This window comes from Serinus canaria, chromosome 1A, assembly GCF_022539315.1.
Source record: "Serinus canaria isolate serCan28SL12 chromosome 1A, serCan2020, whole genome shotgun sequence".
In the NCBI taxonomy this organism is placed as follows: domain Eukaryota; kingdom Metazoa; phylum Chordata; class Aves; order Passeriformes; family Fringillidae; genus Serinus; species Serinus canaria.
The window spans coordinates 59,790,781-59,815,834 of NC_066314.1; the positions used below are offsets into that span (position 1 = coordinate 59,790,781).

At 43.5% G+C, this 25,054-nt stretch overlaps 1 long non-coding RNA gene across 1 annotated transcript; it reads left to right on the plus strand.

The window, feature by feature from the left end:
- Positions 1–1,956: 1,956 nt before the first annotated feature.
- Positions 1,957–4,138, plus strand: LOC127061345 (uncharacterized). The gene is made up of 3 exons (XR_007780842.1): positions 1,957–2,056; positions 2,637–2,802; positions 3,323–4,138. It is a non-coding gene; the product is annotated as an uncharacterized LOC127061345 (long non-coding RNA).
- Positions 4,139–25,054: the final 20,916 nt, after the last annotated feature.

The window sequence follows — 25,054 nt, forward strand, 5'->3', positions numbered from 1 at the left end:
CAGTGGCATGCCCAGGAAAACTTGGAAGCCATCGAGAGCATCTCCAGGGACTCAGCGTGACCAGCAATGTCAGCAGGCAAAAAAAAGGTTTTGCTGAGCAATGGCCTGAGATACATGAAAACAATCATGGCAGTCCATTTGTACAGATGGGGGGGCACTCTGGGGGTACAGCTAAGGCCATGAGGTCACAGCAGGCTGAGGTCACAGAGGTCCCAGAGCCCCATGGTTGCACAGCAGCACAAGGACCAAGCAGTCAGTCCCTGAGCACAACTGTTGCAGCAGCAGCAGCAGTGGTGGCAGCAGTGGTGCTGACATTGGGACAGCGGTGTCAGGACAGCGGTGGCAGCAAGAGCTGTGGGACTGGCAGAGGGCAAGGCACTTGCTCTGCGCCTCTTCCTGCTGCTCCTCGTGGCCGTGGCCCTGCCTTCCAGGGCTGCCCAGGCTGCTCCACTGCAAGCACAGAGAGCAGGTGAGATGGCAGCCTGGCTCCCCTTTCTTGCGACCGCACTCCCTGCTCCCCAGGAAGTGCTGGGGATGGTTTTCCCCAGGCTTTTAGGGAGGCAGTGATCACCCATGGGCCCTGGGCAGCCCCTGTTTCCTCCCCAGGGATGTGTTACAGGGCATGGAAAGAGGGTGGAGAGTGACCAGGAGCCAGCCCAGAGCTCCCCCCAGGCCCCTGTGCAGCTTTGGCCTTGTCCATTCACATCTGGCTCCCACAGCCTTACCCAACCCCTTTGCAATGCCCAGTTCCATGAGGGAGAGGGGGATCCAAGCACACCATGGAAATGGGTCTGATCTCTGCTCCCCTCCAGATTGGGATCACAGCTTGCATTATCTCGATGCCTATTGGATGACAGCTTGAAAATATTGGAGGATGCTGGAGGTAAGTTCTCCCTGTGCTTTTCCTAAGAGAATAATCCGTGTCTATGTGTCAAGAGCTGACTCATGAGCCATTTCTCTTAACATAATCTCAGCATTGAAAGAATCTGGAATTCTGTCCCTGCTCCTGCCTCATGCCCTGCGGCATCCCACAGGATCGCTGTCAGTGGGAGGAAGGAGCATTTAGCTGTCCATCTTCTTCCCGTGTGCAATGCCAGTGTGTCCTTCTGTGTGCTCTGTGCAGCCACAGAGAAGAACAGAGAGGGAAGGGGCCGGGCCCAAGGCTGTGCCCCAGGGCTGAGCCTTTCTCAGCTCCTCTGCCAGCCCCAGGGAGCCTGAGCTGCTCCTGCTTCCACTGCCAAGTATTAGCCCTGCCTGAAGCTGCGTTTAGAGCTGCTGGCAGATCCAGGGTGTCCTTTCTGCCCCTACTGCCCCTCAAAGGGGTCCTTCCATCCCAGTGTAGGGCCACTGCAGGCACGTGGTCCCCCTGCTGTTGATCATGCATGGAAGGCAGAGCAGAGGGAGTGCCTTGGAGGACACCAGTCACCCACGTGCCCTCACTGCCACTCGGGCCTGAAGGTAAATCTTCAGCAGTGACACAGGAGCTGTAGTGTTCTGCTGTTCTTTGTAGATGAACCTGATGATGCAGATTATCTTGGTGACGAAGATGATCGGGCTTCCCAACCCATACCCGTTACTCAACCTCTGGGAGATGGGCAGGGTAGGTCAAGGCCTTTCCCCTGGCAGAGCTGCCAACCCAGAGCTCAAAGCTCAGCCAAGGGACAACGTTGCAGGCGCCAGGACAGATCCATGTACGTGTGTGCCCTCGCCCTGCGCAATCCCCTCACCGCTCCTGTGACTCAGTCATGCCTGTGCAGGTGAGCAGAGATGACAGAAGTTTCTGTGGCTGTTGAGTTACAGGGGTGTCTGCAGGGACGACCTTCCCAGGTCCTTTGCTGGATGTTGCTCACAGGGCCAGCTCCCATCGCAGGCGTGAGTAGTGTATCCCTGCTGACCCCACAGGCTGAGCCCTGCTTTTATGGGATGCATTCCTGGAAATGGAAATTTTTCATTTAAGGTCTGCTGAGAATGAAGAACAAACCTAGAGGAGACATGAAGTCCTTGGAGGCATCCAAACACATAGACAAAATGCTGAGGGACATGGAGGGATGCCGTGGTGGGTGCATTTCCCTCAGCCTTCCCCTCGGGCTCAGCAGCTGGGGGCTTTGGCTGCACATCTAGACATGCTGTGCCTGGCACAGCAGGAAGGGATCCATGGCAGCCTCACTGCCCCGCTGCTGCTTCCACGCCCTGCAGGGCTGTTCCGCAGCTTGGCCTGGCTGCAGCTTCTCCTCAGCCTCTGCAGGAAGGCATTTGGCATCAGCTGCCAGGGAGCCCAAACTGCACCACTGGCCTGAGTTTCCCTGGGATTTCCAAGTCTCTGGGTACATGCAGAGAGACAGCTCTTTGCAGGAGGGAGGGCCCTGCAGCAGCTCCAAAACCCTGGGCATTTTCCTTGACATTATCTATGACTTATAAAAGTATTGCCTGGAGTAGAAGGGCACAGAAGAGAGGAATTATGGCATGAAGGCTCAGGGTTTCGGGTACTGAGCAGTCCTGTGCCAAGAGGCAGCAAGGTGCCTGCAGGCCCCAGCTCAGAGGGAAATAGGGAGCAAGGACGTCCTGTCCGGATCCACTGTGCTGCCAGCTCAGCAGTGCAGCACAGCACGGGCTCACGCTCCTCATTGCTCCCACAGATGCAGCCGGCCCGACAACACATGCTGAGAACAACTGGAAAAGCAGGAGAAGTGTTTTCTGCTAGGGAACACCTTGTTTGAATACGTTGATAGCAATTGTGGCTGGTGCAGCACTTTGCCTGATGATGTGCTGTACTGGAATCTGGTATTGCTGGAAGAAACAATGGTGAGTGTTTTGAAGGTCAAAAAGCTTCCTTTAAAGGCTGCACATATTCAGGGAAACATTCCCAGGGAGGCTGCAGTGGAGTTGTGGACAGTCCATGATTGTCCAAATACCCTGCTGAGGGTTCTGCTGCTGCCCAGTGATTTCTGTGGCCTCCTCACTGCTGGGCCTTGTCCTGGGGGCCCGCTGGGCTGCAGCCAGTGCTGGCTCCCACTGAGGCTGCCTGGCCAAGAGCAGCCCCATGGGCCACAGAGCAGAGGCAAAGCAAGGTGGGGAGGAGAAAGAGCAGGGACGAGCTTGCCCTGGAAAGGCAGAGGCGCTCTGGGGCCCGCTCCTGGCCAGGGACCCTGCCCAGAGCCGTCCCCTGCTCGCCGGGGCCGTGAGGGGCAGCTGTGCAGCTGGGCCAGGCTGTGCCAGCAGCTCCAGCTGTGCTGGGGAGCCTTGCCAGCTCTGGGCCCTGCTGTGCAGGAGGGTCCCTGTGTGCCACTGGCAGTGGGGCCTCAGCCACCTCCTCTCTTCACAGGCACCACCTTGAAGAAACGCTGAAAGCTGGTTGCTGGCCCCGAGACCTCTACTGCTGGAAGAGCAATAGCAGCAGCTCTGAGTCTGACCTGTTTTCCTTTTCACCCCCAAGCTCTGTGGTGATTTGAGGACCCCTCCCTCCAGGGCCAAATGTGAAAGCCTCAGGAAAGCATGTGGAACTGCACAACTGAATATTGAGTGAGAGCTTCCAAAATCAGCTCTTCTGTTGCAATAAAGAGATGGAGCTCTCACCCCAGTGTCCAGGTGGCAGCAGCAGCAAAGCCCACCTGGAACCAGCCCTGGCTGAGCTCCACGCCCAGGGGCAGCCGTGGATGCCCACGGGGTAGGCAGGCAGGAGCCAGGCAGGGGCTGCTGTGAGCAGCAGCAGGGCTCTGAGGACTAGGGGAGCCCAGGGGGCAGGCAGCAGCATGGGGCTCCTGAGAAAAAGAGACCCCATTTTGTCTTTGTTTTTCAGTTTTAGAAATTAGACATTTTTAGAAATATTTCAAAATATTTTTTCTGTAGAGAGACATCCCTAATTATTACTTTGCAATCACTATAGTAGTTAAGGATTTTTCAAAGAAGATTAAAAATCTGAAAAAGTGACCCCATTTTGTCTTCACTATTTTTGAAATATTAGAAATACTTTTTGTAGAGAGAAATTCCCAAATGTTTCTTTCCTTATCCCACAGTACATCTCTAGTTATGAAAGTAGTTTTATGTCACCGACATGTTTTATGAAAAATCCTTTCCTTAGGATTTCTCCCCTCCTGAGAAATTAAAAGGCCTCAGGAACAAATTGTAAACAATTCTTAAATGCTGCGGTGGAATGCAACGGGAGGAACCTGTGATTGGCCTCCTCAGGATGTTTCCAATTAAGAGCCAATCACAGTTCACCTGTCTGGCCGGTCTCGGTCTGGGAGAGGACCTTTGTTTTCGATTCCTTTTCTATTCTTAGCTTAGCCTTGTAGTGAAATACTTTCCTCTATTCTTTTAGTAGAGTTTTAGTATATTATTTTTCATATAATAATAAATCAAGCCTTCTGATCCATGGAGTTAGCTTTATCGTCTCTTCCCTCATCCTGGGACCCCTGTGAACGAGACAACAGTTTTACATTCTGCAAAATTTTTTCCACTTAGACAATAAAAAATAAAATTGCTTTTCAGTGGTAATCTTTACTCTGGGAAGAACAAAGACACCCTTAGACACCCAGCCTTCTGCAGAGGTTCTTTTCCCAAGGGACCTTTGCACCTAGTCACAGCCATCATATATTAAACCTTTTCTCAGATATTTCCTGGGATTTTTGGCAAGCTCACTGCTTAAGTCTTCTCAGGCAAACTTTGAGTACAGTGGGAATCTCTTCAAGTCACCATCTTGGTTTGCTTCTGGTGGAACTGCCTCAGTTCTAGAGCAGGGGCTGCTCTGAGCTTCCTGCTGCCCCCGGGCTCTCCTCCCGGCCTGCTGGGCTCTGTTGGGAGGCACAGCCTGTGCCAAGGGGTGGCAAGGTGCCTGCAGGCCCCAGCTCTGGGGGAAAGGGAGAGCGTCCTGCCCGGATCCACCGGGCTGCCAGCTCAGCAGTGCAGCACAGCACAGGCTCACACTCCCCAGCGCTCCCACAGGTGCAGGCAGCCCCAAAGCACTTGTTCCCCATTCCCAGAAGGAAATTGGCTTCTGTCAGGGAACACGCTGCTGGCTAGAGTTAATGACAAGCCTGGCTTTTCTGTGGCATGCAGGTGATGGGGGGACCCGTGTAAGGCTGGCAGATGATCGGCGTCCATCGTGAGGCACGCGAGCTGGAGGGGGTTTTGTGCATGTTGGGTGTTGCAGTAAGACATGCAGGCTTTGGGTCCTTTCTAAGTGGTGCGTGTGGCTGGGTTTCCTCATGAGGTTCTCAATGGGATATGGGATCTTTTCTATGGCGTACAGGTGACTGGAGACATCTGTAAGGCTGGCAGGGGCTTGACTTCCTTGTGATTAACATTGTGGTTTAGTGCTTGCCGTCAAGGCCTGGAGAGGAGCTGAGTCCTTGCTAAGGTGGGCAGGAGGATGGGTTCTTTTGTGAGGCACTCAGGGATATTGTGGGGTTCCTGCTGAGGGGTGCAGGGATCCCTCAGGAGGCACACAGGTATAATTTTGGATCTATGTTGAGGTTTGCAGGGATCCCTCATGAGGCACAAAGGAGTACTGACAGTCTCTCCTGAGGTTTGCAGGAGTCCCTCATGAGGTGTGCTGAGGGGTTTTTCAGTCTTCTCAGAGCAGCAAAGGGCCACTCTCGGTCGAGGCTGTGCAAAGTCAGCAGGAAGCTCCTGTAAAGCCTTGGGCACGGCCTGCGAGCCCGGCGGGTGGGTGGAGCCCATCCTTGGGGCCAGGCAGGGCTCTGCAGCCACCGCGCCCCTGTCGGGCCAGCTGCGGCCCCGGTTCCCCGGCTGTGGGCCCGGGCTCTGATGGGGCTGCCGAGCAGCGCAGCAGGAACAACAAGGACCTCGCAACGCCCTGGCCCTGTGCTGCAGCCACACACATTGACAGCCACAGCCGTGCCCTGCGGCACACGGGGCGCCCGGGGCTACAGGGCAGACGAAAAGCACGGTGGGGAGGAGAAAGAGCAGGGACGAGCTTGCCCAGGAAAGGCAGAGGCGCTCTGGGACCCGCTCCTGGCCAGGGACCCTGCCCAGAGCCGTCCCCTGCTCGCCAGGGCCGTGAGGGGCAGCTGTGCAGCTGGGCCAGGCTGTGCCAGCAGCTCCAACTGTGCTGGGGAGCATTGCCAGCTCTGGGCCCTGCTGTGCAGGAATGTCCCTTTGTGCCACTGGCAGTGGGGCCTCAGCCACTTGCTCTCTGCACAGAATAGCTTCTGCAGCTTCACAAGACTGGCCAAATAAGTCGGGCAAAAGAGAACTGGACCTGTCATTTTGCATCTCTATGGCAGTGTTCATTGTCCCTTCCACATCTGCTTTACCAGCTTACTACTGGGCACATGCAGTTGCCACCACCACCACCCATAGTAGGACCCTCTGTCCCAAAGGTGCTGGCCCTGGTGTCCAGCCAGGCCAGGAGGTGCAGCCCTCCTTCCAGGGAAGGGCCTGAGTCCAGCAACATCTTTGGGCTTCTGCTCAGGTGTCTCTGTGTGCTACGAGCTGCACTGACAGAGCTTCTTGTCTGGGCACAGCCATGGGTGAGTGGGCAGCAGCCATTCATGGGCCTCCTGAGAAAAAGCGACCCCATTTTCTTCATTTTACATTTTTACATAGCAGAAATTTTTAGAAATACTCAGAAACACTTCTTATGGAAAAAAAAATACCCAAATATTTCTTTCCATTTTCCACAAAACATCTCTATTTATGAAAGGAGTTTTAGAATTCTGAAAAATTTAGAACACTTTTACACTCTTAGACTAAAAAATAAAACTGCGTTTAATTGATGATCTTTAAGAAGAACTAAGTCATCACAAGACACCCAGTGTACTGGAGAGTCTCTTTTCCCACTGGAGATTTTTACCTAGTGACAACAACCATCTTATAACCATTGTTCAGTTGAGCTGCCTGAGCCTGGGAACACCAGTGAATATTATCAGAGCAGAGGGAATGCTGCTCTAATTGTTGGTTTGTAAAGTTATCTTGATAAATGATCATCTGGGGAAAGAAACATGGTGTATGTATAATTAATCTACTTAGAATTTGTTGTAAATTAATCATATTGAATATTGAAACTATTCCCTATTCTCATGTTAAACAAAATAATTCCTCAGTATTTTCATCTGATCTTACTAGAAATGATGAAGCTGGACTTTGCTATCCACCTCTCCCATTCTTGCCTCTTGCACTGCCAGGAAAGTGCTAAATAGATGATTTGCCTGCTCCCTGCAGCAGAGTTGATCTTCTGGGATGATCTCTGACACACAGATGAAGGAGTCAAACCACAGAGGTCTTTGGAGGTTAAAATCCTGTGTCTCTGGGGTGTTCACAGCAGCTGGTCCCAGGCAAGAGGTGAGCAGCTGCACAGGTGACCCAAGGTCTGTGGGGAGTTTTAAATCCCACATATTTTGTTCATGTGTCTAATCTGGGCTCTGTTTCCTGTGCTCATCCCATAAACTCCATAGGTGAACTCACTAAAGATGGCAGCACAGAGATACCTGCAAGCATTGACTTAGTGCACCAAGACCATAAAGCTCTGGCACAGCTTTGAAGTGAACTATTAATGAGCAGAGTCTTTGCTTGAAAGTCTAAAATAACATGAGGCTAGGCCAACTTTTGTTTGTCCTCTTGAGTACCTTGTCTAATACCAAAACATTTCTGACAAATGCAGCACAGTCAGAGCAGAAAGAGTTGAGAGTAATATTTTTTTTTGCCTCAGAACTGAAGGTCCACATTATGATAAAAAACCAAACTAATTTCAACATGCACCCAGTGTAGACTAGCAGTCCAGTCAGGGAGTGAAAAATCAGACAGATAAAAGAAAGCTGCATAATTTGATTGGGAGCAAGCTTATCTGAAATCAGGCATTGAGACACTATTCTGGGAAAATAGTGTTGGAAAAAATGCTGTTGTTACCCACTGTAAGAGGAATTCTGTCCATGGCAGGAGTACTGATGAACCTTGCTACTCACTTACCTAAACAGTAAATGCATTCCAGAGATCCAGGAGCTGATCATGACGCAGGTAATGGATCAACTGCTTTTCTTAGAGAGATTCAAACTTTGAAATGAGCCATTTTCTCACAGCATTGGAAGATATTAAGTATATAAAATGGGGGCTTATTTTGGTAGCTTTCATGTCTCCTTTCATGTCCATGCTGAGAACGTTTTCCATCAGAGGAGGCTTTTGTTTCCTTGCTCAGACACCCGTCAAAACAGCAGATGCACCAAAGCTTTTGCAAAATTTCCTGAACTTCTTGAATTCCTGAACACACAAGCCTTATGACCTATTTTCTGAGGTTCTGTGACAAAATCCCATTTTTGCTTGTTTGTTAGACTCTCTCATAACTAGTCTCCTCCCTGTAAAACATAAAGATCCCCCAAAATAAAAAGATCTCATGAAGGAGAAAAGCGTTCAAAAGTGTTCAATTGTGTTGCACAAAAAGTGGGCTATGGGAACAGAAAGGGGATAATCTCCTCCTCCACCTGCTGTCTCTGATCCCAGTACTAAAACCCACTTTGCATTTTTTGGCACCACAGGAGCATGCTGGTGATTAATGTTCAGTTTGTTGTTTACCAAATGTCCCGAGTCCTTTCCTTCATGGTTTCTATTTAGCTGTCCAGTCCCCAGTTTGCTCTAGTCTGTGTGGTTATTGCAGGACTTTCATTCGTCTTTGCTGAAATTATCAAGGGTGCTGTTGACCCACATTTGCAGGCTGTGAAGGGCCCTCAGAATGGCAGCCCTACAATCCAGCATATCAACTGCTCTTGTTTGGCAGACCATTGGGTGGGTATTTTATACTGCCAGCAATTAATGAAGATTTTAAATAATATCAGTGCCAGCCACCAAGAGGTGCCACTGGTACCCAGCTGCCACTTTAAACTTCTGACCATCAGCCTTTTAGGCCAGAAAAGAAAAAAAATCCAGCAGTTTTTCCACTTTATACTCCATCTATCCAAAATATAGTTCTCCAGTTTATCATCATGGAATACCATGCTGACACTCTTCCTGGAGTCAGGGTAAACAACATCTGTTGCTGTGTCTGCTTGTGCATGGATCAAGTCATCTCCTCATGGAAAACAAATCAAGTTGATCAGCTGTGCTTTCTATTGCTAAATCCATCCTGGCTGCTCCCAAACACTTCTTGTCTTTCATGTGCTTGCAAAATAGTTTACATAAGAATTTGCTCCAAAATCTTACCAAAACCTGAGATTAGATTCATCGGCCTTTAGTTCCCCAGGTTCTCCTTATTGCTTTTCCTCTGGCATGTTTTCTCTCTCAAAGTGAGGATAGATGCCTCAGGCTCAGTTAAACACCTTTCCTTTTCTTTTCCACCCTCTTAGATTTGGATCAGGCTCCCTCTTCGTTGAACAAACCTGAACTGATGGTGAGAAAAATGCTCATTCCCATGGACCTGGGTCCATAGCAGTGAGTCTGTGACATCCTGATGACAGGGAAGCCTAAAGTGATAAATAGCAGAGGGCTGGTTTGGGATTTGGCCTCTGCTTGTGTGTGTTAATTCCAGTGAACCCTTTTGCAGGTACTATTTTAGGGTCTCAGCTGTCTTCCTTAGATGGAGGATTTTTTTTTTTCTTGCAGCATCCATTATTTTGCTGGATATGAGAAATCTTTGGTTCAGATCTAGTAGTACCCACCTGTCCTCACATGCTTGTAAAAGGACTGCCTCAAAGTTCCCTTGGTGTCTGAATTCCACCTGAATTTCAAGCCATTAAAAATTTCAAACCATCTGAATTTCAAACCATTCATTCCATCTGAATTTCAAACCATTAGGAATTTCAGTGAGCACAGTTGCTCCTATTAAATATGTTTGCACACACAGGAGATAATTTCATTCAGAAAAATACCTTGTTACACAGGAGATCAATTAAAGAGTCAGTATCTGCTGGAAGCTCAATTAGGACTAATCAGTTTTATCCTACTAAGCTAAGATGTTTACTTAGACTGTCAGTGGTAGGACCTGGACATATAATTTAAGTCTCTTGCATTACTATTTCCTTAGGTATTTTATTTTGTCACATCCCATCTGGCAGTTCAAAGATAAACAGTTAAGGTATTATTTTCATAAAATTGATGAATGAGAAATGAAAAATTATTTTCATTTCATGTAAACCCTCGTACTTTCCAATGTCTTGCTCTGCAGCAAAGGAAACAGCAGGAGTGTAATGTATGGAATCACAGAACCATAGAATTGTTTTGGTTGGAAGGAACCTTAAAGAACAACCCTCTGCTATTGGCAGGGACACCTTCCACCAGACCAGGTTGCTCAGAGCCTCATCCAACCTGGCTTTGGACACTTCCAGAGATGGGGCATCCACAGCTGCTCTGGATAACCTGTTCCAGAGCCTCATCACCCTCACAGTAAAGAAATTCTCACAAATAACTACTCTCTGTCAGTTTGAAGCCATTCCCCCTTGTCCTGTCACCATATGAATCTATGGTATAGGACATACTGTGGCAAAGTTGACAAATTCCATGTCTACTGTGTCACTGTTTGCATCACTCACTTGAATAAATATGACATATTTGGCCTGTATTTCTTTTGAGTTACAACATGGAAAAAATAATTTTAATAGCAAGTGGTTTGCAGAAACCTGTCTGTCTTCTATTTCAAACTCAGAGTAGCTGAAAAGTGCACTGAATTGCCATTGATGTGATTTTAATGGATTTATTCCTGGAGTTACTTCTAACTAAACTGATATTAGTATTTGCTGATATTAGTATTATATTGCTGTCTCTTCCCATTTTAAAAAAGGTGCAAACCAGTCAAAAACTCTTTTCTCTTATAGAAACCTATAGGTCTTGTTAAGTCATGGTTTAAATATAGAGCTTCTGTAATGCTTATGAGATTCTATGTGCAGTTCAAATTGGAACACCATCCAGAATAATCAGGGTTCACCAAATGCCTCTATGTTGGTTTAGGAGAGACATTCTGAAAGACACATCAGCCTTGAACACTTTATATCATACAGAAAGTAAATTATACCTTCAGCTGGAAGTAGGAATGTATTAAAAGAGGGTCCAAATTGGACATGTCTCTACTTAGTGATTGCTGTAGGAGCAGAGTTTAGCCTTTTATTCATGGATTTATCTTCACAGAGGTAGCACCCAGTTATATCAGTGAGGGGTCAGTGCTCTCTTCTACAAATACAAGGGAGAAGAAGGCCTTATTTTTATGATGTAAGATGTGAATGCCCCAGCAGCCAGGAGAAGAGAAAAGGGTTTTTAGGGAATCTTTATGTGATTCACTGAGTCTGTGTTGGCCAGCTCCAACACAGCTGTAGGGTTTCTGGTAGAAGGTCTGGATTTAAACAGAAATCACATTGAACTCCTCATTCATTAATATGAGGAAGAGAGGAAGTGGTCTGTGTGTCCTGCCATCCTGTCAGACTTGTAGACACTGCTATAGGGGCATGAGAACAGAACAGAGTTTTTGGGATTGTTAGCAAGCCAGGGCTTCATTACTGACTGCAGTCCTTCATTTAGGGATAGTCCCTTGCAAAAGGCATAAAACAGAAAACAAGCAGTAAACTTTTCGGGGATAAATATATACGTAAACCTGAGGGCTTTCCCCAACATAGCAACAGAAATAATTCAAGACAAACAAGTTTATTAGTAAATATCTTCAGCCAGTTCCTCACACATCTTCTGTTCACCCTTGGACTATTCACAATGGAAAAATTGAGTGTACATCAGAAGCAAACAGCTCAAAGATGTGGATGAAGAACATAGCCAGGAACCTCTCCCAGTGCAGCACCTGTGACCAACTATCTCCTGTTTTAGTTAATTGAACTCAGCTCTTTTCTTGCATTTATGAAGAGAATAAAATCCATTTGTTTCAGTTGCTGCTTTAATTGCACCACAGGATCAGTGCCTTGGAAACTGTAGGGCATTTCCATAAGTACAGTCAGTGACAAAAGCAGCTTTAGGCTCCTTCCTCAGCACTCAAAAGTAGAATTCAGGTCGAAGTCACATCCTGGTTTAGCTTAGAAAAGATGAATGTCCCCAGTGGAGTGACTGATTTTTTAAACCAGGCAAAGGAACCCCCAAAGCCCAGTGCAAGTTTGTGAGCTCTGTGGTTATGGAAGCAGTCACAGGGCAAGCATTGTATCCTTCCTGTTTCTCCCATCCCCTTCAGTCCTGCTGCCTTTCAAGGTCAGGGATACATGTTTTTGCTGTGCTTTGGGATTCATCATCACCTGCTCTTTGCATTTAACATCTTCTTTACTTTAATCCAGTTGATCTCCATAGTACCAGAGAAATGATTATGGGCATTAATGTTTTTGTGATTTATAAAAAAATTTCTTTCATGCAATTGTTATTTATTCTTCAAAACATTAACATTCACTCTTACCATTAGAGGGCTGTATTGTTTGTTGCTTTTCTGTCTGTTATACATTGCATTCTTGTTAATATCAGTCAAAACCAACCTGTAGTAACAGCCACAGCACAAACAAGTTCGTGCCTTCCACAAGTGGCATGGATGTTGCTTGCCCTTCATACCAGGAGTCCAACAGAAAGAGGTAAATCAGTAACTGTTCCATAAAATTCCTGAGTTAACCTTAGAGGTCTTCTCTGCTGCTGCTGATCCCTGAGGAGATGATTGGCCTCCTTTCTCACAGATAGGGAAGCAGATAGAGCAGATTTGTGTGGTGATATCTGAGAGAGAGGTCCCAGAGAGAAAATCTGTCCTCACTGAGGTCAGGGGGAAATTTGCCGCTGAGCTGGGCTCAGGATTGCTCTTGTTTCTGCCTGACACACTGAAAGTCATCAAGAACTCCTGCCACTGACTGAGGGGGCTAAGATGAAACTTTGCACCCAAGCACAGCTGTCTGTCACTTCTCAGGTTAGGATTTGTTACAGCTTCCTCTGTCACACCTGAGACACTGGCCCTGGGTGCAGACAGTCACACGCTGAATGGGAAGGGCAGCTGCAGCAGTTGGTTCCCTACATCAAGAACAAATCATAGTTTCTCCCTAGGAGCTCTTAGGTCCTAGGAGGCCTGCAAAGAATTCATGCAGAAAGATTGGTATTTTTTTTTATAAATTATAATAGTTTTTTCTATTCAAGCCAGAAGTGGTCAGGCTAATTTCATCAGGGTTTTTTCAAGGCAGTGGCTCCACCCTGTTTTTCTGACCATTAGGAAATACAGATGCTTAAACACTGGGATGGAGTTAGCACAGTAGAGTCAGCAGAGACATTCACTGCTTAGAACCCTCAAATGTACATATACAAATTCAGGTGAAACTGACAGCACTTCCCAAAGTTGCCCAAGTAAAGCAGTGCCAAATCCAACTCTGTACAACACCTGGTTGGATAAAAGACAAAATTATTTGATATTTTCCAGTATAGCAAGCTCACTGGGTCTTCTTTTATGATTTATCTCATGCATCCAGATTAGAAAATGTCAAACCATTAACTGTTCTTCTAAGCACTGAGTATCAGAACAGCACTCCACTGTGTCACTGGGCTTCAGGGGACATTTTCAAAGGCACAAATGACATGCAGGCACCAACTTTCATTATCTGCTCTAGAAATTGTTTCAGAGGTTAGGGACATTAGGGGCTCTGACGTTCTACATGAGGAGAATATTTTATCAAAATACCTTGTTAGCCATGGCATACAGAGGAAAGATTATCTGAACTTGTCATGAATAAGGCTGTGTTCTCAATTCAGCAAATCTTTTAAAGATATGATGGTGCCCCTTGAAATGTACTACTGCAATTTAGGAGGACGTGGTAGCCATGTAGAGAGAGAGAGAAACTTCAGAAAAACTAGAATTTCAAATCCTGGCATTACAAATAAAATTAAAATTTTAAAAAGTACACTGCATTTTATATAACCAGTAGGACAGTTTAGTTTAAAAAATTCTGCTCTGCTGGTTTTGCATTGTAGTCAGGGCCCCTGGCTCACCTCTGCCCCTGACATTTGAGCTGAGAAAGTGTCTGTGTACAAAAATGGCATGGCAGGTGTATGGATCTCCACAAAATGCTTTGAGAAAAGTTACCTGTTGTTCTTTCTGCTTCCTAATATTGGACCATACAACAAGAAAAAGAGCTTTCAGAAAAAGAGAAGCATGTTTAATTTATCTTCGTAACATGTGGACCACAACATGTCTACAATGAGCTATGGTATTTATTTTTATGCAAACTAGGTACAGAAATCCATGGATGAGGACAACAGCCAAAAAAAGAAATTTAAAAAATTAATTAAGGAATTTTCCCTTTATTTTTTGCTTAAATACAGATTTATTTTTCAGTTTGTTTTTGACTGACAGAATATCAACATATGGATTAACTCCCTCTTGTCATTATTGGCAGGAATGTTAATGTGTCCTTTTAACACTTGTGTCACAATATTAGAGACTGTTTTAGAGAAAATGTTCATGAACAGTTGATGGCAAAATTCTGCCAGGATTCACGTACAGAAATTAATCTTGATAGTTTGTTGAGACAAAACCCCCAACACCAATATTTCTAAAATACTGTCAAAATTACGCAAATAATTTAAAAATAAAGATCATGAAATGATCATGAAATGATGATACAGGGATCAATAACATATTGGTAGAATTATTCTAATAATTACACCTACTTTTATTTATTTACATTATCCTGTGGCCTTCATCTTTGAATTTTAGTCACAGTTTAGGATCCTGGTGTGTCAAATGCTGTAGGTTTGGTGCTGTGAACATATATATCTGTTTTCTGTTCAGAGAGACTAGAAATAAACTTTATGACAAAACAGATGGACAGAAACAGATGAGAGGAGTAAAGGAAAATAATGAGGCAACATCTGTGGGTGTGCTTGGCTTCTGATCTCAGAATATCCCAGCAGTCCCTGCTCTTGTGAGCACCTCATCCAAGAAGATTGGTTGTTAAGCAGTGGTTTTAAAAGGAATGGCCAGAGTTCTAGGGAGGGCTGTGAGAAATAAAAGATAGGTGAAGGTGTCACTGGATGCCTGAATGCATGAAGTTCAGAATTTAGCATGGGTGTGATGAAAGTTGGCCTCACAGCCACCTGCAGGAAGGAAATGTCAACTCGATACTGCAATAAGACCTGAAGAGCTTGGAAAATTAAAAAAAAAAAGTACTCTCTTTGATACAACCCAGAAGGTGAGAGCAATTGCAGAGTGTGAAAGTCAAAGTGATGGACTGGGAAAATGACCTTAGCAGCAGCCTGCCACATGCACACTGGCAGCACAAAAGTGCCTCTGACAGGAACAGACAACATGATGCCACAGCAACTGAATTGTGAGATGGAAAAGCTTTAAGGACTTAAAGGGACAATGAAACTCTATCTTTGCAGTGCTCTGCAAGCTCCCACCAGCACCTCCACTGAAAAAGAACCTGTCACATTTAAAAATAGGTCTTACATGTCAGTGTTAAAAAGCACTCTAAATTAAAGATTAAACCTAGATTGCAAACCCAAGAAATAGATCACTTGCATCTGTAATGGTGGAGAAAAGGGATGTCTCAGAGCTAAAAGACAAAGATGCATTTGTGAGATAAAACATGCCAGGAAGTGAAAGCAGGAAAAGGAAAAGATAAAAAGAGCGCAAGGAAGACAAGCTACACAGCGAGGTCATTGGAACAATTAAAGGAGTTGGGCAAAAGGCAGTCAAGAAGCATCTGCTTTTAACAGGTGAATGTAATAGTTTTAGAATAAGCAAAAGCAATGCAAAAGCCCTCCCTTTGATCAGGTTCCTCTTGGGAGGCTGAGAGGGCTGTTTGTGGAATCAGAAAAATGTTGGCTGCAGTGGGGAGATCCTCAAAGACAGTGACAAGGTGATTGATGGCTGGGGTGAGAAAATCCACTAAATGTGAGAAGAATTGTTAACTGGAGAAGAAAGATAGAAAAGGTGTAGTGAATGTTTTGTGGCATTTATTCCATGAGTGTCCTAAGTGCAGAAAGAAGACTGAGGGGAAAAGACAATGGGGATGAACCAGGGTTGGATCCCAGCACAAGCTAAAATGGGGCAGGAGAGAAAATATTTATATGAGAGAAAGAAAAATCATGACAAGTAATTATGTCAAGAGAAAGAGAGAAAAAAGGGAAATCAGGAGGAGGAGTGAACCTGTAGAAAGCCAAACTGTAAAGAGTGGAAGGAAGGATGGGTGATGGCAGGTCAGTAGGTGCCTCCAGGACTTTGGGTGAGCTACTTGCTGAAGATTTTTAGTAAAAACTGCTCAAAGAGAAATATACCCTAGTGACTGCCAAAACCAAAATGTCAAGGGGTCACTGCAGACCAACACCTTTTAAAGTCTTATGACCAGGCTCTTTGTGGCAGGACAGCAGACAAGTATTACAGAGTGCATTTCTGCCTAGAGGACTAGAGAGGGACTCTGTATGATGTGAAAGCCATGAGTCCAGAACTGCTGCAAAGGTCAAAAGTTATGTTTAGAAAAATATTGAAAAATCCAGCAGGAAGGCAGTATTCAGAGAAAGCACTGGGAAATGGAATTTAAAAAATACATTATAAAACCACAACTCTGTCCTGTTCTACTGCAGTTCACATAGAACACAGAGAAAAACAATATTTTAAGATTAAATATCTAATCTAGGCTGCATTAGTGAGTGTTTGTCATCTCAGTATTTCAGGATCTCACATCCATTGCTCAGGAGTCTATATCTGGAATGAAATGTGACTCACAATATATTAAAGGCAACTGAGGTGGGTACAAAAGTGACTCAAAAGGGAGAAGGCAGGGGAGGAAAACAGTGGTGGCCAAATTCCTTGGGGTGGGAATGTGTTTTCCTGTGTGTAACAGGCTCTCACCTGTTTTATGGGCAATGTGGTGACAGGCTGTGTTTTCAGAAGGGAGCTGCATGTCTTCTCAAACCCTCCAAGTCTGGCCACTTTCCTTCACTGCCTGGGTATTTTAGGAACCAATAAATGTCCAAGCTTATTTCAAATTATTCTCATATATTTCCCATAGGTACTTGACTTCTTTCAGACTCTCTTTCTATTACTGTCCCTTCCTCCTTTCAAGTCCTGTGTAAGATAGTTCACATAATTTTCTTGAATCATCATGTGGAATTTGTGCAGTGGTCATAAATAGTGGAAGTGAGAGGGAAAAATAAGTAAGAATAGGGTAAAAAGAGCTCAGTCTAACTGAAAATACCTCACAAATAGATATTTTTATTGCAAGATTCTTTACAAAGCACTCATAATGCCTAAATAACTAATTTCTGGGCATATCCAAAGACAAAGAGCAGGAGAGATTTGTGGTTATTTTTGAGATTTTCTTTTCAGATATTTGTCTAAGATTCCAGTGGCATCTGTATCTCTGAGGTTGTCTTTCAGCACTGGGAAAATCTCATTTTCAATACCAGCATCTGCTCTGCAGCCACACTTCACAGACTGTCACCTTGGAAGGTTCTGTCTTCCCAGATTTTCGCCATGCAGAGCTAAATGTTCACTCTTTAAACTGCTTTTCTAGAGTCCTTCTACAGTTTCTAGAAATAGAAAGATTCCCCTACCACAGCACAGAAATTTTACCCAGGATCTTCCAGAGTATTGAGCTACTTTGGCATGTTTAGCTTGATAAAGGGATACCAGAAGTTTTGCTCCAGGATTTCTGTAATTTGCAGACAACATAAGAGTATTACACTAAGAGCAAAATGCCATAAAAAGAGCAGAGATAGGTTTTTTAAATTTTTTTACTGTAATAACCGGAAGCATTTTATGAAAGCATGAAATTACTGTTTACTACATTCTAGAGTTATCCTAATGAAACAAATAAAAATTTTTAAAACAAAAAAAATTAATTTTAATGCTAAAGTCTTCTTAAAAAAACCAAAACAGAGCTTGATCTGCCAGTGGTTGTATTAACATTTACAAAACTTCTCACAAAATTGCTTCTCTTTGGCCCTTCTGCCAGTTCTGTAGGAAGTAATTTGGTCTCTAATTTCTTATCATGAAAATACATAAAGTAAGAGTTCACAGCCTTCAGAATTATCGTGCAAAGAAATTAATGAGTGTTTCACAGTCGCTTATATTCTAAAATTGTGAGGACTACAGCAAAGTAAACTTGGTTTTGTAGGTAATGGAATATTTTCAGTTCAACCAGCTGTGCTAAAAATGTGAAAATTATTGAAAAGAGAAATTTGGATTTCTTCCAACACAAGCCCAGAAAATAAAAGTCAATATTGGCTAATAAATAATTAACTTATCATAAAAACTAGTTTATGATAAAAGATATGTCCCCCCAAGCTTGTGAACTTTGATACAAGTTTTACTTTACAAACAAATAGTGTGAAAACACCTCACAATTTACTGTCTAGTAGAGACTGATAAGAAAGGATTCAAGGCTCAGTTTTGTGTCTGAAGGGACCTTTAAGGCAGCATTAGTAGCATTGTAAGACCACTCAGTGCTGCTTTTTTCAGTAATTTACACCTCTTCATCAAACAAACAAGCAGCACTACAATCAATAGAAGGAGAAAGAAAGATCAGTGTGCTGGTCCAGCAGTCACCAGGCAAAAAGGAGAGAAAAAGGAGAGAACATGGACTGCAGGGAGGATCCCCAGCCATCTGGCATTCTGCAGGTTTTACCTGCAGGCCTTGAGTTAAGGACTGGAAATGCAAAATTAGGATTTGGAAGTCTGTAGTCACATGGCTCCTTGGTGGATTGAAAAGCCAGCAGATGCTGGTGGGATGCATGGCTCCAAAAGCAACAATTCCATGTCTGTTATCTGGATATCCCCATCCCCTGTCCCAGTGCCAGCTTTGCAGCTGTGCCAGGAATGACTTTGTAGCCCCTGGTAGAAAAGTGGGCATTCAGAAACTTTGTAAATCAGGTCTGTGCTTAAATATAGTCTGCAAAGTCAAAACCAAAGCAGACTCCAATGCCTGTTGTGCAGAGACACAGGCAGGGAAAATACTCAGCACTGAAGAAATATTCATATTTCAGCCTGTGCTGACTCCCCTGTGGAGCCACTGTGCCAGACTGTGCAGCCCCAACTGCAATCCTGGGGAGGAAGGAAAGTGAGGTGTGACCAGGGAACAACTACAGAAAGAGCTTAGGAGTGTTACAGATGGATAATGAGACGATTGGCTCTCACAATTGAAAGAAAACTATTGTGTGACTATTAAGAAAAGCTTTAGTGATGTACAGTTATGTTACTGTAGTTCAGATGCCCTCTGTTCTCCCCACAGTTCCCTTTCCCCCCTGTATTGTTGCCATCAGACAGCCAGAGCTGTCTAGGACAGGTACAAAGAAGGCTGCACACGTGTCCCTTGCATGGGGCAGGTGGGAATGGAAAAGCTCAGGGGGTGCAGCATGGCAACACCTGATCTCCAATCCAGTGACAAGCAAGCAGTCTCCACTGATAAATGGCAAAGAAGAGCTGACTGACAGACTTTGGGAGGGGCCAGGGCTGGCTGATGCAACCCCAGGGGTATGAAAGACTGAGCATCCATCTTGAAGATGAACAGGCCATTCTTGAGGTGTTTGTGGTTGAGATGACCCTGAGGTGTTAGAAAGTCTCTTTTTCCCAGCCCTGAGATCAGAGGAGGAGTCAGGATTCTTTGGCTGTGGTTTTCAAGGTTGTTTATTTTCTGTTATCTATAACATTCTTTTTCTGACCTGCTGGGGTCTGTCTAGCAGGTCGGTCCGAGGCACTCTGCCCACCCCCAGGGTGGTGTTATCTTTTTATACTAAAAACTATGTGTACATTATTTACAATTTTCCAATACCCATCACCTATGTTAGACAGTGTGTTTCTACTCTAAACCAATCCAAAAGTGCCACCATCACCAAGAAGATGGAGGCTGAGAAGAAGAACAAAGCATGCCCAAATCCCTCCATCTTGGCTTCTAATTCCCCATTCTAAAAACCTAAAATTCTTTTCATTCAGTGATAAATTAACTATCATTCTATTTAAACTCTCGTGGCTTGTAAATCTTCATATAAAGTTGGTAATTTTTTCCATGGGTTAAAATCAAAGCCACAGGTGCCTTTGGCTTCGTGCCAAGGTCTCTGAGCCCCTTGGTAGGGGCTTGAGCCATCCCGGGCAGCCAGAGGGATCTCCTGGGTCCCAACAGGCCAGGAGGTGTGCACGAGGGGCAGTCCCAGCACTGCAGCTTTTTCCTTAAGTAGTCCTTTTGTTCTATGTTTGTCAAGATCTAATAAACCTTTTTAAATTTTCAAAGTGAGCAGTTGTCTTTCACAGGAGGAAGGACAAGAAGAAGATATTAATACATCTGAAATACCTAATTAGATGTTCTTGAAGCACATCAGTAGCAATAGGTCAAGGAGAAAGAGTGTAAAGCCTCTGCCAGGTGTTAGGGGGAATTTATTGATGGAAGGATTGATTGCCAAAATGTTAAATGTCCAGACTTGCATTTCTAAGGAAAAAGTGAGAGGCAGATTTTTATTTTTTAAGAAAAACGTTAATCAAGTGAATTCAAGCATCTTGGAACACAGAACTAACAGGAGGTAACAAAATAACCAATGAAATTTGAGACTAGAGTATGCAAATCTATGACACTAACTAGGGAAAAGCCAGCTGGGTGTGAATGGAGAAGACACAGTAGGGAATGAAAAGTATGGATTATATAAATATAATAAAACAGATGTTTCCTGCACAGGAGAATCTGTTTCAGGAATAATAAAATGTTTGAAGAGAAGGACTGTAAACAGGAGGGGGTTTTGAGGCCCAGCAATAATTTACTTTTTAATTAAATAAAGACATTTCCAAGGATCTAATATATGATTGACCTGCATAGATAAAAAGCTTGAGGCTCAAACCATACCCTGAAAAAGCAAGTTTGTGGCCAATAAGGATATTCTTATTTACAACAGGGAATAAAAAGCTTCTAATTTAAATTCTAAAGTTTCATTTACAATCTCTGCAAGAAGTTCTGTAAATGACCTTTTAAATACTTTTAATTAAAAGCAGAACTTTTTTTTTTTCATTTTAACATATAAATTGTTTAAAATGCAACCAGCTCTACTAATTTGAGATACAGTGTAGTTTCCAATATATTACATGTAACTTAATCCAAAGGTTCAATTCTGCACTTCTGGATTGAGCCAGCTATTTTGCAGGTAGACTGGACTCTTAATTAAGTAAGATGAGCTATCTTTGCTTTTCTACCCTTTACCAAGTGACAGGAGATGAAATGTTAATGGGAAAGCTCTTTTTTACCTCCAGAAGAGAGAGAGGGCAGCCATTTACCATCTTTTGAGGGCATCTGTTTATTTTCCTGCATCCCTCAGAGCACCACAAACCGTCCAAGGCCCGGGAAAGGTCAGGTCTGTATTGATGATGGTGTATGCCGAGGACAATCCCAATGTAATGCTTTCTGATGGGCTCTGCTGACAGCCCTGGTTCTGTGGAGATAAATGCCCACTGTAGTCATTTCATGTTGCTTTCCCCCTTTCCACTTCAAGCAGTTTCTGGCTGCAGAAGTGACATAGATCTCTATCCATTACTAACTTGAAAATCTGATCTAAAGCTCTGTGAACCTGCAGGCAGTGCTCAGTAAATTGGTATTAAAACCCATATGAAGAATTGCATAATCTTTTAAAGAACATTTCATTTGCCAGTGACCTTTTCAGCACTGGAACTAGTTTCTTGTTTGGCAATGATTATTTGCTAGAATAATCCTCAATACCTGCATGCACCCTTTATGTAGCACGAGCCCGGAATTTTTCTCCACAGACCTGTCATATTAGGCTATGGTTCTCCAGGTAGAAGGCTTTAATACACCCAATATCATCAAGATATATTGAGTGTATTGTTAGTAAACTATGAACAGCTGACTCTAGGTGCAGCTGATGATAGACTACCAGCAGTGTGCAGTGACCATAAAATTATTTACTTAGGAAGCTGTTCCAGAAGCAATCTATCAGGCAGCAGCTTGAAACCCTCAAAACTGCAGAGTCCCATGGAGATTAAACCTGGCTTAAAAAGATCAGATGCAACAAGTCTGGGTGAGTATTGGAAACACTGGCTTTTGCCAGGATATTTTCAATGCTTTACATGGGATTTTGCATTTGTGTGGGTTTTGGGTTTTTTCTCCTGGCCACATCAAATAAGCAGTCAGAGAAAATTAAGGCAGAGTGGCCTTCACATTCTCTGAAAAAATCCCTTCACCCAGGATTTTTCTCCTGGGAAGCTGAGACGCCTCAGAGAAAAAGGAAAACAATTCTTATCTCATTTGCCTCTCCTGTGTTTTGCTCATGTGAAATGTGTTTGGAGATTGTTTACCCACAGGTGATTTCCTGGTTGGATTCTGGTGTGAGTTGTTTTGATTCTTTGGCCAACTGGGGCCAAGCTGTGTTGGGACTCTGGAAAGAGTCACAAGTTTTCATCATTATCTTTTAGCATTCAGTAAGGATCCTTTCTGTATTCTTTAGTATAGTATACTATTCTTTAATATAATATCATATCATAAAGTAATAAATTAGCCTTCTGAGAACATGGAGTCAGATTCAACATTCCTGCCTTTGTCAGGGCATTTCCTGCAAATACAATAAGGCATCCTTAGGGTAAGGAGTGATGCTGAACCATGTGGCAGCTTGACTACATCCTCCACTGATGATTCCTCACCTTTGCTACCAGGAGTATAAAGCTTATTAAAATAATTGCTGACTTTTTTTGGTTTTTTTCCTCCCACCTGAGATGCTACAAGAACAGCAAGGAATACTTTATTCCTTCTGAAATTGTCTGAAGGTCCCCAGCTGTGGTGCTGTCATTGCCAGAGATGTCAGAATGAATCCAAACCCCAGGTGCACTTCAAGTTCCGATCAAGACCTTTCTTTTTACAGGAACCTTTTAGTGATAGCAGAAGATCAAGCTAAAAGGGGAAAAAATGGAGTCCAGCTACACTTTAGCTTTGCTTTTCAACTTTGAGATCTTTTTGACTGAAATTACTGACACTCTGCAATGCTTTAAAATAGGGAGAAAGACCCAGGAACACAGAGGGCTTCAGAGGGTGCTGTGAAAGACAGTGGATAATATATTGCTGTAATATTAACAAAGTCAGTAATTAAAAATATACAGCAGTGGTGGTTCTGTACCTTTCCAGTAGCCAAAAAAGAGAGCCTGGATTACTAAGTCTCTCAGACATGCTATGGTATAGACACCTGTTGTCAACAACTACAAATAGATGTGTAAAACTGAACTCCAAGTGTGAAAGTAAAATTTCTCTTGATAAACTATTCTTCTGAGAAATTTTATCAAGAGGTTGTTCTCAACAGAGAGCGAGGGAAGGAAATTATTTTTTTGGCTGTTATTATTCTTAATATGAATCTTTTGAGCTGGAGTGAAATGGAAGTTCCTTATCCTCAGATTCAAAGGAATACTTAAAACAAATATTTTAAAATTCAAAAGGCTTTGCTGACATCTTATTAATTATTTCACCACTTTTTTTCTTGGAAAGTCAAGAACATTCTTCATAGGAAGGTGAGTTGAGATGAACATGAGGCAAACCTGGAGAAGGCACTTTTGAAATGCAATTTGAGGGTGGCTACCCTGCCACTGTTCTCCATCAGCTTCTCATTTGGATTAAAATAAATTAAATTAATAGCAGCTAGCCCACAGTTAGTGTGTACAGCTCTAAATCCACTGATTTCTCTAAGTCACATACATGTTGAAAAAAATCTGGCAAATTCAAGTATTTATGAAGACCCTCATCAAAGACTTCATCTCAGTTCTAAGAACTGTACTTGCACTGTTCAGACAAGAACTAATAAACTAAGATGAACTTAAATATTACTATTGCTGTTAGAATGTGAAACCACATTATACTGTTACCAGCATTTCATTTAATTTTTCTGCAGTCATTTGGGAATGTTCAATTTGTTTGTCAGACTGTTGCTTTTTTCCCCTCTATATTTTACCACCCTTATGTTCTTCTCCCTTGAGAATTGGGTTTAAATTCACTTCAGAAAATTCTTTCTCCCTACCAGGGATCAGTCTGTCTTAGAACTTTTTTGCCATGTCAAAATTATACTCCACAGGAATTATGGATTCAATGCCAATGGTTTAAAACAGCCTCTGAAGTGCAACTGGATTTTCTGTAAAAGAGCCCTCTGTATACCTAAAGAGCATCCCAGAGTCAAGTGAAATAATGTCTTGACACATGGCAGTTAATACTGGTGAGACCTCTGGTGTTATTTGTCCAGGTCCCATATTTGACAGCTCTTTCTGTTGGAAGTCCATGATAATGTCCATTACTTATGGCAGCAAATCAAAATTTTATATTTTTGAAAGGGGTTTTTTCCTGGTTTTTTGTGGTGGTGTTTTTTTGGGTTTTTTGTTTGTTTTTTTTTTTTAATGTTAGAGGGGTGAAGGGAAAGAATATGTCCCTTCCCATCTGATGGAGCAGGAGACCAGAGCAATATTGCAGCCCTTAACCCTTTGAGAACAAGCAGTAAAAATTGCTAAACACTCTTGTTATTACACAGTTCAGCCTGATAAAGATGTCTTGTTTTTATTTAGCAATAACAACAGTTTGTATCATGGAAATGGTAGTGCAAACAGGAAATTGAATGTGCAGAATAATGGGAATAATAGGATTTGGCCATTGATTTTTACATGAAATAAAAGAGGACGGGAAGATTGGGGGATTAAAAAAAAGAACCAAACAAGCTAGCAAAAATATTTTAGCAATGCAGTAAGTGAACTGGAAAATACATGAAGTGGGAAAACTCATTTTCATGACAGAAGACCAAAAAGCAGGCAAAAATAAAAGGAAGTGAATCCACTCCCATACAAAACACTGCTGTTTGACTACAGCTGATCTGTACTTTAATGTGGCAGCAGAACCTCTGCTGTAAGAAGAAACTGAATAAAAAAGAACATTGGGGACAAGTAAGTCACTTAGAAAATTAGTTCTCACCCATTCTCAAGTGTTTTGCATTCTGATTGGAATTCATTTTGTGCAGTGTTCCTTCTTCACAAGATAAAAACCATTTATTTCTGTGTTTATGAAATGTTCTTGTAATTTATTCTATTGCTCTGTTACCAGCTTTTTATTTTCTTGTGCCTGGAAGTGTTCCTTTCCTCACTGATCTCTTTTTGTTACCTCTCTCACTCGCTGCACTTTTTTTTTTCCTGTTAAATAGAGCAAGA